The following is a 16861-nucleotide window of genomic DNA, read 5'->3' as shown; positions in this document are numbered from 1 at the left end:
TTAATCTGACAGCCACCCATCGTAAATGCCTAGAACCTTGTCTAGAACTAAAGCCAAACCAAAATGGCCACAACTCAACCATTTGAGAGATGCTTACGATTTCTTTTAGACAGGTGCCTCCCACTCACCTGACCGCCAAAAAAATGTCTCTGTCATATGACAGTGGGATACCACCACTCCTGGATATTCGTCATCTTATCAAACATTTTGCTTACAGCGATTGGGCACAAAAGTCATTTAAAGTTTGCTCCCCAGTTAGTCAGGTTTGCCAGGCAGCTCGATGATGAAGGTGCACCACCAGCAGCAGCAGCAGGAGCAGCAGCAAAAGAAGCAGGAACAAGCACGGAGAAAAAGCAGCAGAAGCAGTAAACAAACACAGAGCAAAAGGAAACAAATCTAATAAAATCAGCAGATGATGGTCATTAGACCGAAAAGTAATTTCATTTATTCGCAAACTCGATTTGTTGCTGTGTAGCACGAAGTGCGCACGAGTGGACTGCCACTGCCACTGTTCTGTTGTGTCCTGTCCAGGCCTGACCAAGGAACTGGCCCGGGCCAAGATAAAGGTCAGAGGGGTCAGAGTGGAGTCGGTGGAGTTAGACGGCCTGGTCCGGGGCCGGGGCTAAGCAAGGCAAATCAAAGCAGCGAAGCGTTCAACCAGCGTCGCGCATAAAAACCCCATGGAGGAGGCAACAAACAAGAGGAAGCCAAGGAAAAACAAACAATGCCTGCACCCAGGAGCAGCCCCACATCCAGACAATGTGAAACATCACAAAGGAGGAGAGCAGGGAAGCCCACGGCATGGGGCAGGGGCAGGGGAGCTGGAGCTGGAGCAGTAGCAATAACGAAATGTGCTGCTCTCTTATAGATTTCTTAAACAAATTACAAAGATGCGTCGTTAAAATTTGGCCGCCACTAAAAATCCAAACGGATTAGTGAGGCCAGCTCTATTCCGGCTGTTGGGCTCCATCACGGTCCGGTGTCGGTGTCGGGACACAGTGCTCAACGTTTGGGTCGTAAAGCTGTTTTTAGGGGAATACACGCACACACACACACACACACACACACACAGCGCGGGGAGAGAAGTGTGAAGCGAGAAAGTGCGGTCGCGTTTTCCTGGTGCTCCCGCGCGGAAGGCTATTTAGCCAAGTGTCTGCACGAAAAAAAGCGAAACCGGTGAATAGACAGACCCACACGTGTGGCCGGTACATACCGAGGAGATTTGCAAGGCAGGCGAGGCCGCATGTCCAATTCCAGACGGCAGGAAGGCGAAATGCGTCCCCCCTTGGTCCACCTGGCCAAGGGGGGGATGGTGAGTTTGCCCTCCTTTCTTGTTCTCCCTGCTCTTTCAGCACTCGATATTCTTTGTTGTTTTAATTGTAACTTTTCACTCTTTGGCCCGTCTTGCTCTTGTTCTTCACTGCAAGTGTTACTCGTCAGGCCAGCTGATCGATATATCAGCTGCCGACCAGTGCACTGCAGCGGAACCAATGAGCCACCGGCAGAGGGCGTGCTCATGCTGATCTAGGATTATCTACTCCTACATCTGCTACACCTACATGTAGCATAGATTATGTTCCCCCACCAGAGGCCGCCACTGTATTAAGGTGGCTACACAGTGCCAAAATTAAGTTTTTGGACACTGTACTATTGGTGATATGGGACGTACTAGGAGGCAGTCGTACTAAAGGTAGTGGAACCTGCGAGCCGCTGCCTGTCGCAGGAGGCGACAAAACACGGCATCAAGGCCGAGACCAGTACAGCCTTGATTATAAAACTGGAAACACCGGCACGGAAAGACGTTTTTGGGCTGACGGCGTCAGTATTCTAGAACTTCAGTAAGCGGAGTGAAATCCTGCTGAAATAGCTTCTAGGCTAATGCTGAGGCCGCACCCGTCCCGTTAAAAACTGGCAGTTCTCCTAGGTACGCTTCCTGATTCGTCGCCATTAAGTTGGTGGTGCAGGCTCGGTTGAGCAACGCTCCCGACTAGCGCGGATCCGGCTCTGAACTCTTGACCCCGTGAAGGCAAGAGTCAACCCTAGCATGGCCTCACTGCTTGCATAGACAACCATGGGATTAATAACGCGACTGCGCAAGCGAACAGGAACAACGACCCGGGAGTTGGGACCCATTAGAATGGAAACACCACAATCACAACCAAAAACGAGGGGGAACGTTGTGAGTTGCTGCGGAGACCGCAACTCTACAGTTATACCCGATACTAAGTCAGTATAACTCTCCTCCGGCAGACGCCGCTAATATTAAACGACACGACAAAGAGTGTGTGCGAGAGAGACAGAAAATCAGTCTGAGCGTGACGTCGGGCGCTGCGTAGCCACTGAAAATTGATTTCTTGCTTTTGGCTACAAAAATGATCCGATCTGATCCAGATTCAGCAATCTGATAGATATGGTCATTATCTATGACTCTGCGTTTTTAGTTTTCTCGAATGTGCAATATTGTGGATGCAACAGATTTTCGTTTTTTGTGGGGGCGGAAGGGGGTGGGGCGAAATTCTGAGATATACGATTTATAGTGAGATCTAACAGAAGTGCGGATACCAAATTTGGTTACTCTAGCTTTAATAGTCTCTGAGATTTGTGGATAACCCAGATTTTCGTCCTTTGCGGGGGCGGAAGGGGGTGTGGCGAAATTTGGACACGAAACGGTCAAGGTCCGATATCACAGGAGTGTGGATACCAAATTTGGTTGCTCTGGCTCTTATAGGTTCTGAGATCCTTGAACTCATATTTTGCAATTGACAAAACCGACCATGAAACCTGTGTGTTAGAGAGAGACAGAGCGAGAAAGAATGAAATTGTTTTCTTGATTCTGGCTATAATAATTATACGATCTGGTTGAGATTTTACACTCTAGAACATATAGTCATCCTCACCGATTCTGCGTTTTTGGTTTTATCGTATCTTTAAAAATGTGGATGCCACAGATTTTCGTCCTCTGTGGGGGCGGAAGTGGGCGGGGCGAAGTTTTGAAATATTTTTGTAGCAGTGACATATCACAGAAGTCTGGATCCAAAACATCGTTGCTCTAGCTCTTATAGTCTTTGAGCACTAGGCGCTGAAGGGGACGGACGGACGGACGGACGGACGGACAGACGGACAGACAGACAGGCTATTGATGCTGATCAAGAATATATATACTTTATGGGGTCGGAAACGATTCCTTCTGGACGTTACACACATCCACTTTTACCACAAATCTAATATACCCCAATACTCATTTTGAGTATCGGGTATTATTACAGAGGACGAAAACGCATTCACGAGGAGTGCAAGGATGGCAAGATCACCGGTGGAGGTGAGACCTGCGGGAGAAGCAGCAGTAGCAGTCCAGGAGCGGACTCAAAAAGATCGGAACAAAAAGGAGCTACAACAGAAGGAGCAGACCCAGATGGAGCACACCCAGATAGGGCAGACCCAAACGGAGCAGACCCAGAAGGGGCAGAGCAGCACGGCGCTACGCGATCTCGGGCAGGAAATTGCAAAGCTGGTGGAGATGCTGGAAGACGGGAAGAGGCGCTTTATCCACCAGCCGATGAGGGACTCCATTGAAAGCATCCGAGCGCTCTACGAGCTGGTGGCCATCCAGCTCCATGACGATAGGGCAAAGGCGGTGATTCGTACCCACCAGTCCTCCCAAACTTCGCCGTTGTTTAGGACAGCGGTGGAGGCAAAAAGGAAGCAGGAAAATGGGAAAGCACCGAAAAACAAGAGGAGCAAAGGGGTGGACACCCAGACGAAAACCTGCGCGGTTGGAGTGGATGCGAAAACTCAAACTCCAGGAGATAACGACACAGGGGAGACACCGACGGCGCCTCCGAACAGGGAGTGGAAGAAAGTTGAAAGAAGGCCGAGAGTAAGGAAGCCGAAGCCTTCATCATAGCGGCGAAAGACCCGAGCAGCTACGCAGAGATTCTGCGAAAGTTAAAAGGAGACGAGAAGCTACAAGGGCTAGGAGAGGCGGTGGCAAGAATCCGCCGCACCCAAAAGGGGGAACTCCTGCTCCAGCTCAGCAAATCAGGAGAGGAAACCTCGTCCTTCCAGAGTCTGGTCGGCGAGTCGCTAGGGGACGCAGCAGAGGTCCGCGCCCTCCAACAGCGAGTCATCGTTGAATGCAGCGACTTGGACGAGGTGACCACCAAGGAGGAGATAAGGGACGCCCTCATGTCCCAGGTCCAGTTGGCAAACGTGGCACTGGACGACATATCAATAAGGAGAGGGTACGGACAGACGCAGATTGCAACTGTCCGACTTCCGACAGAGGACGCCCGCAGGGCACTCAAAATAGGAGGACTGAAGGTCGGCTGGGTAAGAGGCAGACTTAGGGAAAGGGTCAGCGTCACCAAATGCTTCCGCTGCATGGAGTTCGGCCACATGGCCCGACAGTGTAGGAGCGATGTAGATCGTTCTAAGCTGTGCCGGAGATGCGGGAAGGAGGACACCTTGCAAAAGACTGCGACAAGGACCCCCAGTGCATGTTCTGCAAGTGAAAGCAGGAAGATTGGAGGCATATCGCAGGAAGCGGCAGGTGCCCCCTCTTTAGACAGGCACTTGCAAAGAGGATAGGATGAGGTGCATGCAGCTGAACCTTAACCACTGCGAGGCGGCACAGGCACTACTGTGCCAAGACGCCAGGGAGAGGAAACCGGACGTGGTCATCGTATGCGAACCATACAAACCGGTGCCAGGCAGCGGTTGGGCACAAAGTAAGTGCAGGAAGGCCGCGTAAGCCAAAAACAACGGGGCCAAAGTGGAAGGATAGTCTACTAGACGTCGCAGCCTTCTCGGACTCCTTCAGGCAACACAAGTGGAACCTAGCTGGTATCTCAGCGGAGGAAGCGGCACGGGAACTGACGCAGAGGATAGCCGACGCATGCGACCAGTCCATGCCAAGGAGGAAGCCGTCTCTACGAGGAAGACCTTGCTACTGGTGTACGCAGGAAATAGGCGAGCTTAGAAGGGCTTGTCTCCGAGCGGGACGGCGTGCCCAAAGAGCGAGAGGCCGCTACGCCTTCGAAACCAGGCAAGAGGAATTTCGCACGGCAAAACACGGGCTGAAGGTGGCCATCAAGAAGAGTAAGAGCGACTGCTTCCGCCACATATGCGACGAAGAGGAGGTAGACCCCTGGGGTACTGCTTATAAAGTAGTCACCAAAAGGATCAGAGGAATAAGCACTCCTACCCCGACGTGCCCGCAACTGCTGCATAGGATTGTGACAGCGCTGTTCCCCAGGCACCCGCAGAAGGAAGAAACTAACCTGGACCAGGAGGAACCACCATACGAGCCAGTATCTACACTGGAGGTCATAGAAGCAACCAGGAGAGTTGGCGACCGGGAGGCACCAGGGCCGGATGGTATACCCAACAAGGCCCTAAAGCTCGCGGTGGCCACCCGACCGGAACCCTTTGCGGAGACTTTCAACAGTTGCCTCAGGGAGGGAACATTCCCAAAACGATGGAAGAGGCAGCGTCTAATTCTGCTGCCCAAAGGCAACAAGCCAGCAGACGATTCATCGGCGTACAGACCAATCTGCCTGTTGGACACGGTGGGCAAGCTGCTTGAAAGAGTGCTGTAAAACAGGCTTCTAGAGTTCGTGGAGGAAACAGAAGCACTCTCAGAGGCGCAATATGGATTCCGGAAATCCCGCTCGACCGTGCACACCATCATGGCGGTAGTTAGCATCGCAGCGAAGGCCATAGAAGGAACAAGATGGAGGTGGGGCAGGAGTACTGAGGAGTACTGTGCCATCGTGACGCTGGACATCCGAAACGCTTTCAACTCGGCCAACTGGATCGAGACGGCGTTGTACCGAATCGGGGTACCGGTATACCTTCTGAGGATGATCTCCAGTTACTTCTCGGACAGGGTGCTGGGCTACGAGACGGATCAAGGAGAGATAGCGTACGAGGTTACGGCAGGAGTCCCGCAAGGATCAGTCTTGGGGCCGCTCCTGTGGAACCTCATGTACGACAGCGTGCTCAGACTGCAGCTACCCGCAGGTTGCCAGCTAATCGGTTTCGCTGACGACCTGGCCCTAGTCGTTGTATCTAAGGAGGTCCAGAAAGTCGAATTGGTAGCCAATACAGCTATTGATCTAATTTCTGGATGGATGCGGGAAGCCGGTCTGGATCTGGCTGGCCACAAGACGGAAGCAGTCCTCATCACGAGCAGGAAGAAGACGGAGTACGCCACAGTGCGAGTAGGAGCAGACCTGATAAAATCGCAAGACTCCATCAAGTATTTGGGAGTGATGTTGGACAACCGCCTAACCTTCCGCTCGCATGTGGAGTATGCTAGCCAGAATGCAGCGGGGATGCAAGGAGCCCTATCCCGCATGCTTCCAAATGTTGGTGGACCAAAGACTGGATGCCGAAGACTGATGGCAAGCGTAGTGTCCTCCATCCTTCTCTACGCAGCGCCAATCTGGGCGGCAGCGGTCATAAACAACCAAAGCCTGCGAAGGAAGTTAGCTGCTCCATACAGGCTAGCCGCGCTGAGGGTCATCTCGGCTTACAGGACTGTGTCCGAGGACGCAGCACTAGTCCTAGCGGGTATGATACCCGTGGACATACTGGCCAGGGAGATGAAAATAGTGTACGAAAAGAGTACGGCGCAGGGAACCATAGGCGGCACGGCGGCCATCCGCAATACAGCGCGACAGGCCTCCATCGAAACGGTGGAATCAGAGCGTCAAAGGGAGGTGGACGCATAAATTGATCAGTAGCGCGAAGGAGTGGATCGGAAGGAGCAGAGGCAACGCGGACTACCACATAACGCAATTCCTAACCGCGCATGGGGGCTATCGTAGCTACCTATATAAGTATAAACACGATACCAGCCCATACTGCCCTACGTGCCAAACCGCAATCGAAGACCCGGAGCATGCCCTCTACGGCTGTAAGAGATACGCAGCATGGACGGAGAATATCCCCCCAGCAGAGTTGCTGGTTAGCTTTATGACAGCATCGGAGGATAACTATTTATACGTGTACCGTCTCATCAAGCGCATCCAGGATGACCTGAGACGATGCGAGAAAGAGCGGCATGTAGCGGCTTAGAATAGGCCCCCCCTCCCCACGAAGCAATACCTAACGGTGATCCCGCGGGGGAAGAGGTGTGTATGTGTGTGGGGTGGTCTTAGTACGTATGACTTGCCTAGAGCAAGGAATCGTGCATGCCAATGGCACGGGTCATTGGTATTGTAGTGGCGCCTGTCCAACCAAAAATATCGGATAACCGTCCCACGGTTTCCCCTTCCCTTAGACATGCACCTTGCACCTTTTGGGCAGTTACGCGCAAGAAAAAAACGAGGGGGAACGTTGTGAGTTGCTGCGGAGACCGCAACTCTACAGTTATACCCGATACTAAGTCAGTATGGCTCTCCTCCGGCAGACGCCGCTAATATTAAACGACACGACAAGGAGTGCGTGCGAGAGAGACAGAAAATCAGTCTGAGCGTGACGTCGGGTGCTGCGTAGCCAGTGCAAATTGATTTGTTCCTTTTGGCTATAAAAATGACCTGATCTGATCTAGATTCAGCAATCTGATATATATGATCATTATCTATGATTCTGCGTTTTTAGTTTTCTCGAATGTGCAATATTGTGGATGCAACAGATTTTCGTCCTTTGTGGGGGCGGAAGGGGGTGGGGCGAAATTTTGAGATATACGTCTTATAGTGAGATCTAACAGGAGTGCGGATACCAAATTTGGTTACTCTAGCCTTAATAGTCTCTGAGATTTGTGAATATCCCCAGATTTTCATCCTTTGCGGGGGCGGAAGGGGGTGTGGCGAAATTTTGAAACAAACTCGTCTCGGTCCGATATATTAGGAGTGTGGATACCAAATTTGGTTGCTCTAGCTTTTGTAGTCTCTGAGATCTAGGCGCTAATGTTTTACTCTAAGCAAAGCCGCCTATGCTACGTGTGTGTTAGAGAGAGACGGCGAGAAAAAATTGTTTTCTTGATTCTGGCTATAATAATTATACGATCTGGTTCAGATTTTGCACTTTAGAAGATATAGTCATCTTCTACGATTCTGCGATTTTAGTTTTCTCGTATCGTCAAAATTGTGGATGCCACAGATTTTCGCCCTTTGTGGGGGCGGAAGTGGGCGGGGAAAAGTTTTGAAATATTCTTGTAGCAGTGACATATCACAGAAGTCTGGATCCAAAACATCGTTGCTCTCGCTCTTATAGTCTTTGAGCACTAGGCGCTGAAGGGGACGGACAGACGGACAGACGGACAGACGGACAGACGGACGGACGGACAGACGGACAGACAGACATGGCTCAATCGACTCGGCTATTGATGCTGATCAAGAATATATATACTTTATGGGGTCGGAAACGATTCCTTTTGGACGTTACACACATCCACTTTTACCACAAATCTAATATACCCCTATACTCATTTTGAGTATCGGGTATAAAAAACACACACACAGCGCACCCCTGGACATCGCGCTCCGCAACGAGGGAAACCAGCATACCTTCTCCAGAGCAGGAATAGGATCGGTCATCGACCTTACATTTGTCAGCAGCTCACTTTTTATACCCGATACTCAAAATGAGTATTGGGGTATATTAGATTTGTGGTGAAAATGGATGTGTGTAACATCCAGAAGGAATCGTTTCCGACCCATAAAGTATATATATTCTTGATCAGCATCAATAGCCGAGTCGATTGAGCCATGTCTGTCTGTCCGTCTGTCCGTCTGTCCGTCCGTCCGTCTGACCGACCGTCCGTCTGTCCGTCCCCTTCAGCGCCTAGTGCTCAAAGACTATAAGAGCTAGAGCAACGATGTTTTGTATTCAGATTTCTGTGATATGTCACTGTTACAAAAATATTTCAAAACTTCGCCCCGCCCACTTCCGCCCCCACAAAGGACGAAAATCTGTGGCATCCACAATTTTAAAGATATGAGAAAACCAAAAACACAGAATCGTAGAAAATGACCATATCTTTTAGACTGCAGAATCTGAATTGGATCGTATTATTATTATAGCCAGCATCAAGAAAACAATTTCATTTTTTCTCGCCCTGTCTCTCTCTAACACACACGTAGCATAGGCGGCTTTGCTTAGAGTAAAACATTGGCGCCTAGATCTCAGAGACTATAAAAGCTAGAGCAACCAAATTTGGTATCCAGACTCCTAATATATCGTACCGAGACGAGTTTGTTTCAAAATTTCGCCACACCCCCTTCCGCCCCGCAAAGGACGAAAATCTGGGGATATTCACAAATCTCAAAGACTATTAACGCTAGAGTAACCAAATTTAGTATCCGCACTCCTGTTAGATCTCACTATAAAACGTATATCTCAAAATTTCGCCCCACCCCCTTCCGCCTACACAAAGGACGAAAATCTGTTGCATGCACAATATTGCACATTCGAGAAAACTAAAAACGCAGAATCATAGATAACGACCATATATATCTGATTGCTGATTCTGGATCAGATCAGATCATTTTTATAGCCAAAGGAAACAAATCAATTTGCACTGGCTACGCAGCGGTGACGTCACGCTCAGACTGATTTTCTGTCTCTCTCGCACGCACTCTTTGTCGTGTCGTTTAATATTAGCGGCGTCTGCCGGATGAGAGCCATACTGACCTAGTATCGGGTATAACTGTAGAGTTGCGGTGTCCGTAGCAACTCACAACGTTCCCCCTCGTTAATTCATCGGGCTGGAGCATCAGCAACATCTACACAGGGAGCGACCACAGGGCAATTATATGGGACACAGGCCAACAGACGTCTAGCGTAGAGACAGCTGCGCCCAGATGGAGATGCTATCGCGCCGAAACGCTCAATACGGCCCTGTTCATGGAGCTTATGTCCAACCTCACGGCGAATGGACATGCTGAATGCATAGCCAACCATGTCATGGAGCATCTGGAGGCAGCATGCACTGCCACCATGGCGCTGAGGAAGCACTACGGTCGCCACCACCAACCTGTGTTCTGGTGGAACGAGGACATTGCCGCGCTACGCCGGGAATGCAACCAAGCTCGACGCCGCTACCAGCGCTCGCGCGGAAGCACTGCCTTTCCGCAATGGCAATCCACGTTTAGGGACTGCAGAAGGGCCCTCAAGGCGGCCATTAGGGATAGCAAGCGCCAGTACTTTCTCAAGCTATGCGACTCTGCGGAGCAGGACCCATGGGGAAGGGCGTACAAGTTGGTGACGAACAAACTTTGCGCCAAGAGGCAGGCACCCCCATCGGACCCCGACGCGACAAGATCCATCGTGGAGGAACTCTTTCCGCACAGGGCTGACCACATCGGGGATGTCCGTTGCCTCACACTGCAACCGCACAGTCAGGCACACATCGAGGAGGTGTCACTCGAGGAAGTCGAACGCGCAGCCAGGAGCATCAGCCCGAACAAGGCTCCTGGGCCGGACTCTATCCCGAACAGAGCCCTCTTGCTCGCCCTCTCCACGCGTCCGGACATCTTTGCGAAGCTGCTAAATCAGTGCCTTCGGGAAGGAGTGTTCCCTGTGAGGTGGAAAATACAGAAGCTATTCCCAAGCCAGGCAAGCCGCCTGGGGACAGCGTCGTCGTATAGGCCTATCTGCCTGATCGACACCGCGGGTAAACTGCTTGAGAAGGTGGTTTGCGCGCGACTGGAACGCTCCATCGCGGAGGCTGGCGACCTCTCACCGCACCAATACGGCTTTCGCAAGGCCCGATCCACGATAGACGCCGTTCGTAAGGTGGTGGACATTGCCTCCGGTGCAATTGCCGGCACTCGGTGGAAAGGCGGCGGGAAAGAGTATTGCCTAGTAGTCACTCTAGACATTAAGAACGCGTTCAACACGGCGAGGTGGAGCTGCATCCTAAGGGCGCTGGAGAGTTTCGACACACCCAGGTACCTGCAGCGGATGGTACAAAGCTACTTTGAGAGAAGGCTGCTTTTGTACGACACGCAGGCTGGCACGGAGGAATACGAGGTATCGGCAGGCGTCCCGCAGGGTTCAGGCTTGGCCCCACTCTGTGGAACGCAATGTATGACGGCATCTTGCGACTCAGCCTCCCCCACGGAGTACACATGGTGGGTTTTGCAGACGATGTGGCTGTCCTAGTGGTGGAAAAAGACCTGTCCGTCGTGGAACAGACCTGCAACCAAACGATAGCGCGCATTCAACAGTGGCAGGACCTGGTCGGGCTCGACCTCGCACCCCACAAACAGAGGCAGTGCTGGTATCCAGCCGGAAGAAAGTCGAGACGGCCAACATCTCAGTGGCAGGTACCCTGGTTTCGTCTAAGCGCGCTATCAAATACCTTGGTGTCCTGGTGGACACACGTCTCTGCTTTCGGGAGCACTTGGCCTACATGGGCACGAAGGCGGCGACCACCAACGGTGCGCTCTCGAGGCTAATGCTGAACACCCGAGGACCAAAGCAATGGCGGCGACAACTGCTAACGAGTGTCACGAGATCGGTGATGCTACATGCGGCGCCAATCTAGGCAAAGGCCCTTCGAACAGCGAGCTACGCACGGGGTCTGGCAGCCACGCACCGCCTCTCTTCGATTCGGATCACCAGTGCCTTCCGAACGGTCTCGGACGAGGCAGCACACGTGATCGCGGGCATAGCACCCCTGGAATTCCTGGCGGAGGAACGGTCCACATACTACCAGGCAGAGAAATGTACGCGGCGGCGAAAAGGCAGGTACGCATGGCGTGCAAACAGGAGAGTCTCAGAAGGTGGCAACAGCGCTGGGACACGACCACTAAGGGGCGTTGGACCCACCAGCTTATCCCGTCCATAGACGCGTGGGTAAGCTGGAAGCACGGGCAGGTCAACTTTTACCTGACTCAGCTCCTCAGTGGTCACGGCTGCTTCCGAAGCTACCTTCATCGCTTCGGGCACGCGGACTCCGCAGAATGCTCTTGGTGCGGGCACTACGTGGAAGAGGATGCCGAGCATGCGATATTTTCGTGTGGCAGGTTCGCGGCGCAGCGCCAGCGGCTAGAAGAAGCGCTGGGTGGAGCCGTAGTCAAGCAGAGCTTGGTGCCGTGCATGCTCCTGTCCCCGGAAAACTGGGAGGCGACGAGGTGCTTCGCGGCGACCAGACAAGAGTCCAGTTAGTCTAAACGAAGCCTGCACATGTGTGAAGCATTGCTTCACGGCCGTACCACGTACCACACATGTTGGGCTTGCAAAGCCTAACCTTTAATATAGTTTGCTTTAAGTATAAAATAAGTTGTAAATACAAGCTGTTTGAGATGCCAAGCTTTTTTGGCACCTATCTGTTTCAAAAATGAAAAGAGATTTCGGGTTAAACTTTATAATTCGTATTTAATCTTGGTGGCTTAGCGGAAGCCGATTGCTTGCTATTGCCAGATAAACCTTATGCGAGATCGATATGCAACCAATGCGCAGAGGGGTTAGCATCGAACTAAACTATAGACGACGGCGTTAGATCAAAGTGATTGCCGAAGTGGCGGCAGCAGATCAAAGTAGTTGCCGGGAGAGCGCAGCAGCTCTGCAGAACGTCAAAGTTTTACAACATAGGCGGCTCTCTCTGCTCATACAATAATAATGTTAAAGTTACGGTTATTCTTCAGCGGCTGGCCCGAACATACTCCCCCCGTTGGGACCTAGTCTCTCAACAGATTCCTTAAGGGGCAGCAAACATAGCCGAGGGACGGCCCTCCTGATGTTTCCTGAGGATGTCTTCAGGTCAGCGACGCGACACACTCCGTCCTTGCCCAAAACGACATCGACCACTCTAGCCAGTGGCCAACGCATTGGAGGAAGATTTTCGTCCTTCACCAGAACGAGGTCGTTCTTGCAGATGTTTTGCGCGGGGGTACGCCACTTCGCGCGCTCTTGCAAAAGAGTGAGATACTCTTCGCGCCAACGGCTCCAAAATATTTGCTGTAGTTGGGTGACCCGCTGCCAGCCATCCAGACGATTGTAGTTCAGCTTCGTTAGGTCAGGCTCGAGGATTTGCTCATGGGGGCCGCCTAAAAGCAGATGAGCAGGAGTCAAAACGTCTAAATCATCAGGATTTTCTGAAAGCGAGAGCAAAGAGCGAGAGTTAACAATTGCAGTGATCTGACAGATCAGAGTGCGCAGCTCGTCGAAGCTAAGCACAGATGGTCCAACAGAGCGGTACAGGTGATATTTTTCCGTCTTCACGGCCGCTTCCCACAACCCGCCAAAATGCGGAGAGCGAGGTGGGATGAAACGCCAGTCGATCGAGTCAGCCAAGCAGGGTTCGTGGACCTCCTTCATATGCGGTTCGCTCAGACAAAGCTTCTTTAGCTCCAGAAGCTCGTTCTTGGCCCCAACGAAGTTTGTCGCATTGTCCGACCAAATTTGACTTGGCCTTCCTCGAGTGGAAGTAAAACGCTTTAGTGCGCCTAGAAACGATGCGGTGGTCAAATCCTTTACGAGCTCCATGTGTATAGCCTTAGAAGTGAAACAGATGAATACGCTAATGTAGCACTTGATCGGAGGCCTCGTGCGGATTTCTGATCGGTAGAAAAAAGGTCCACAGTAATCTACTCCAGTGACTTCAAAAGCTCGAGATCCTTCCAAACGTTCCTTAGGTAGGTCTCCCATGATGTGTTCGACCATGCGCGGCCTAGTCCTGAAGCATCTCACACATCTGCTGACGATCCTTGACACTGCCTTAACACCTCCAATGGGCCAATATTCCAGCCGAATTTTGGATAGCAAGGCGCGAGGTCCGGCATGGAGGTTTCTTTCATGATAATATCTTATCAGCGCAAAGGTAATGGAATGTCCCTTTGGCAGAATGAGCGGGTGCTAAGCGTCAAATCCTAGCGATGAGTTGCCAAGACGACCTCCAACTCTAAGTAGTCCAGAATGATCGATGAACGGGTTGAGCGAACTAATAGAACTGGATTTCATGACTTGACCATTGCGCCGAATCTCCTTTATGTCAATCCACAAATTTGCCAGCTGAATGCGTCGAATTAGAAGGTGCGTTCCTTGCCGAATATCAAAAACGGTGAGTCCTGGATGCCTAAGACGATGTATAAATTTATGCATGTAGGCGAATGTGCGCTGCATGCGAAAGAATGAATTCGCAAATTTGCATCCGGACGTGAGATCGGCATGTGGAGACGTGATTAGCAATCCTCTCTTGCGAAGCTCCAAAGTTGCTATGTTGTTAGATGGAGATACAGGCCACTTATCCTTGGAGCCTAGCAAAAAGGATGGGCCGTGAAACCATAGCTCTGACTGGATAAGATGGTTGGGAAGCGAGCCTCTCGAGAGAATATCAGCAGGATTTAACGATGTGGGAACATAGCGCCATTCCATGGCTGCCGTTGTCACGTGCAACCACGATGTAGGCGAGATGGTCCTCTCAGCTTGAAGCGGCACGCTGTCAATTTTCCGGCTACTGGCTCGTCGGCCACGAGTGTGGTGTTCTTGTTTATTTGCTCCTAAGCTGAGGCCTACCCTATTATTATTCTACATTTAATGCGTGTCAATAAGCCATATGAAACCGGACGGAAAGCACAACACCTAAAACGAAAGACAATAACTGCACTGGTGAAGAGACAAAGAAAAGAATTCCTCAGCTGTTCATGAGGAGTGATGTTAGCCCACCCTACCTTGGTCTTGCTGTGCCCGATACCACATAATTAGTTACAAGACCCCTTATATTATGCGAGACCTACAGGGGCTTGCTGCAGGAGATTAAACACTATTTCTTCTACTCAGACATTATAAACGTTTATTTATTTCTAATGACTAAAATTAGTGATCCCCAGTAATTTAATGTTCTCATTTGCCCTTCCCGAGTATTGGCTACGACTTAATTTTAAATAATTTGCGTAAAGTACTGTAAATAAATAAGAAGCTTAGGCTAGATATGAGAGAGAACAGATGATTTGAATAGGAGTGAAAAGAAAAGAAATGTAAGAAAATTTTATGTGAGCAATTGCTGGCATAGCGATCCACCAAAAGAGAAGGTGTAATGTACGAGAGGCGTAGGGAAAAGAATCAAGAGGTGACTTTCTGATGCCCTCTCTTTTCAACCCACTAATTGGGTGCGCTCCCGTGGCGAACTTTCATATTTTTATATATTTTTCGAACTTTCATATACATATTTTATTTATTCAATTGAACGACTTACAGGAACCTCCATCGACGAAGCGCTTCCGATTTGGGCCCCTGAAAAGTATAAAAAAAGAACACACACAATTCGCATACACAAAAAAATTGAGATGACGACCGAGTGGCTCAGGCAGATCGAGTTAATTTTAACGGTGATTGCCTGTCTCTTTTCTTCCCGTCCCTCACGCCGCCTTACATTCCTCTGCGCTCAGTCTTGCATTCCTATGTGCAGATTAGCGGCGCTTATCGGGCACCGGTATGTGGGGGCTCGCCCGCAGCGCAAAGTTAGGTGGAGAGAGATAGATAGGGATAGAGAGCTAAAGAAGCCTAAATGAGAGGGAGAATAAAATAACTCGGGTATTGATGCTTAGAGCATCTGACTACGATCCGTTATTTGTTTCTTATATTTGATTCTTTTTTTTTTGTTATTGTTATTTTGGGCGGGGCTGGCCTTCTATGAGAAATTTTCTAACTCGATCTGCCACTATTTGTCGCCACTGAAGAACACTTTTTTTTTCTTTGCCTCCTCCCATGCGCACGGGGTATGGACGCATACGCGGAGCGATGAACAAGCCGACGCGGCTGCCGTCTGCCGGGCACTAGTTGGCCTCTCCTCTCTGGCTCGCCGAACTGCTCCAAGGCGACGACCCAAAGCTCCGGCGAATTTCTACGAATTTCAGCTGGCGGTCGTGGAAGACGAGCCTCCTCCAATTTAAGACCTATGGAAATTTGCACCCACAGAACACCTTTATACTCTTTCGCTAGGCTGTCTTTTTTTTTTATTCCACAACTTACCCAAACGGGTGACCCGTCGAAAGGGTGTATCGAAGAGGTTTCACTAATCACCGTCTCACTTCCTGGCTACTTTTCACTAGTTATTGTATTTATATGGTTTTTCTCTTTTTTCTTTCTTTGAATATTCAACTACGGCTGACACTATAGAGGACACTTGGAGAACAAAATCCAATGCTGTCGACCAGGCTTGGAATCCCGCAATGGCGTCCAATGCCATCTATTTATAGCCGTTTATCTTGTCCGACTTCGACTTCGAACTCGCTCTCCTTTCGACGAGGAAGTCTGACCTGGCTCTGACCCACTCTTTGATCCCAGGCCCTCTTTGCCGACTGTTAAAGAGAGTTTGTCTTGCCTCTCGTTAGACGGTGCCTAATTTTCGGCGGACCCCAAAAACCCTAGGCCTCCTCACAGCAGCTACAAGCCTCACCGTACAACTCCCCCTGCCAAGATCAGACTTGGGGTGCAGAAGGCTCACAAGGATGAACCGCTTGTAGCTGTTATTGGCGGATATCTTTCCCGTGGTATTTCCCAATGCTTCGGCCCTGCAAATCTTCCAACTCATAAAGCGAATTTCCTAGCTTTCTCCGAACTCTAGCCTTTACGAAGGCGTGCCCAAGCTTAGCGTTGTATCCAGCTTGGAAGTTGCTTTGTTTAAAATTCCTTCTATAAACTTCCTGCCCAACCTGGTATACTATCTCTCTTGATCTTAGATTATACTGCTTTTCATTACGTGCATTTTGCTTATCCATTACTTCACGTGCTTTCTTCCTGACCAACTCCAAGGAATCCTCTCTTGTAAAAGCTGCCGCCCTGTCTTCCAACATCTCTAGTGATCTCAGCAGAGAGTAAGTGCCACCAGAAGTGATCATCTGCTGACCAAACACCATGTAGTATGGCGTAGCGCCTACTCCCGAGTGGATGGACGATCTCAGCGCGC

The 16861-nt window shown here is 50.5% G+C and overlaps 1 long non-coding RNA gene across 4 annotated transcripts; it reads right to left on the bottom strand.

Moving 5' to 3' along the window:
- Nucleotides 1-14332: 14332 nt before the first annotated feature.
- LOC117190559 lies at nt 14333-16362 on the bottom strand. Of its 4 annotated transcripts, XR_004473753.1 has the most exons (4): nt 15925-16362; nt 15603-15848; nt 15149-15186; nt 14333-14535 (listed from the first exon to the last, which is right to left on the bottom strand). It is a non-coding gene; the product is annotated as an uncharacterized LOC117190559 (long non-coding RNA). The 4 variants fall into 4 exon arrangements; XR_004473754.1 differs by lacking the exon at nt 15149-15186; XR_004473752.1 differs by lacking the exon at nt 14333-14535 and having other exon boundaries at nt 14724-15186.
- Between the last annotated feature and the right edge of the window lie 499 nt (nt 16363-16861).

The sequence above is a fragment of the Drosophila miranda genome (genome assembly GCF_003369915.1).
Source record: "Drosophila miranda strain MSH22 chromosome Y unlocalized genomic scaffold, D.miranda_PacBio2.1 Contig_Y1_pilon, whole genome shotgun sequence".
NCBI lineage: Eukaryota > Metazoa > Arthropoda > Insecta > Diptera > Drosophilidae > Drosophila > Drosophila miranda.
This window is presented reverse-complemented; position numbering and strand designations above follow the sequence as displayed.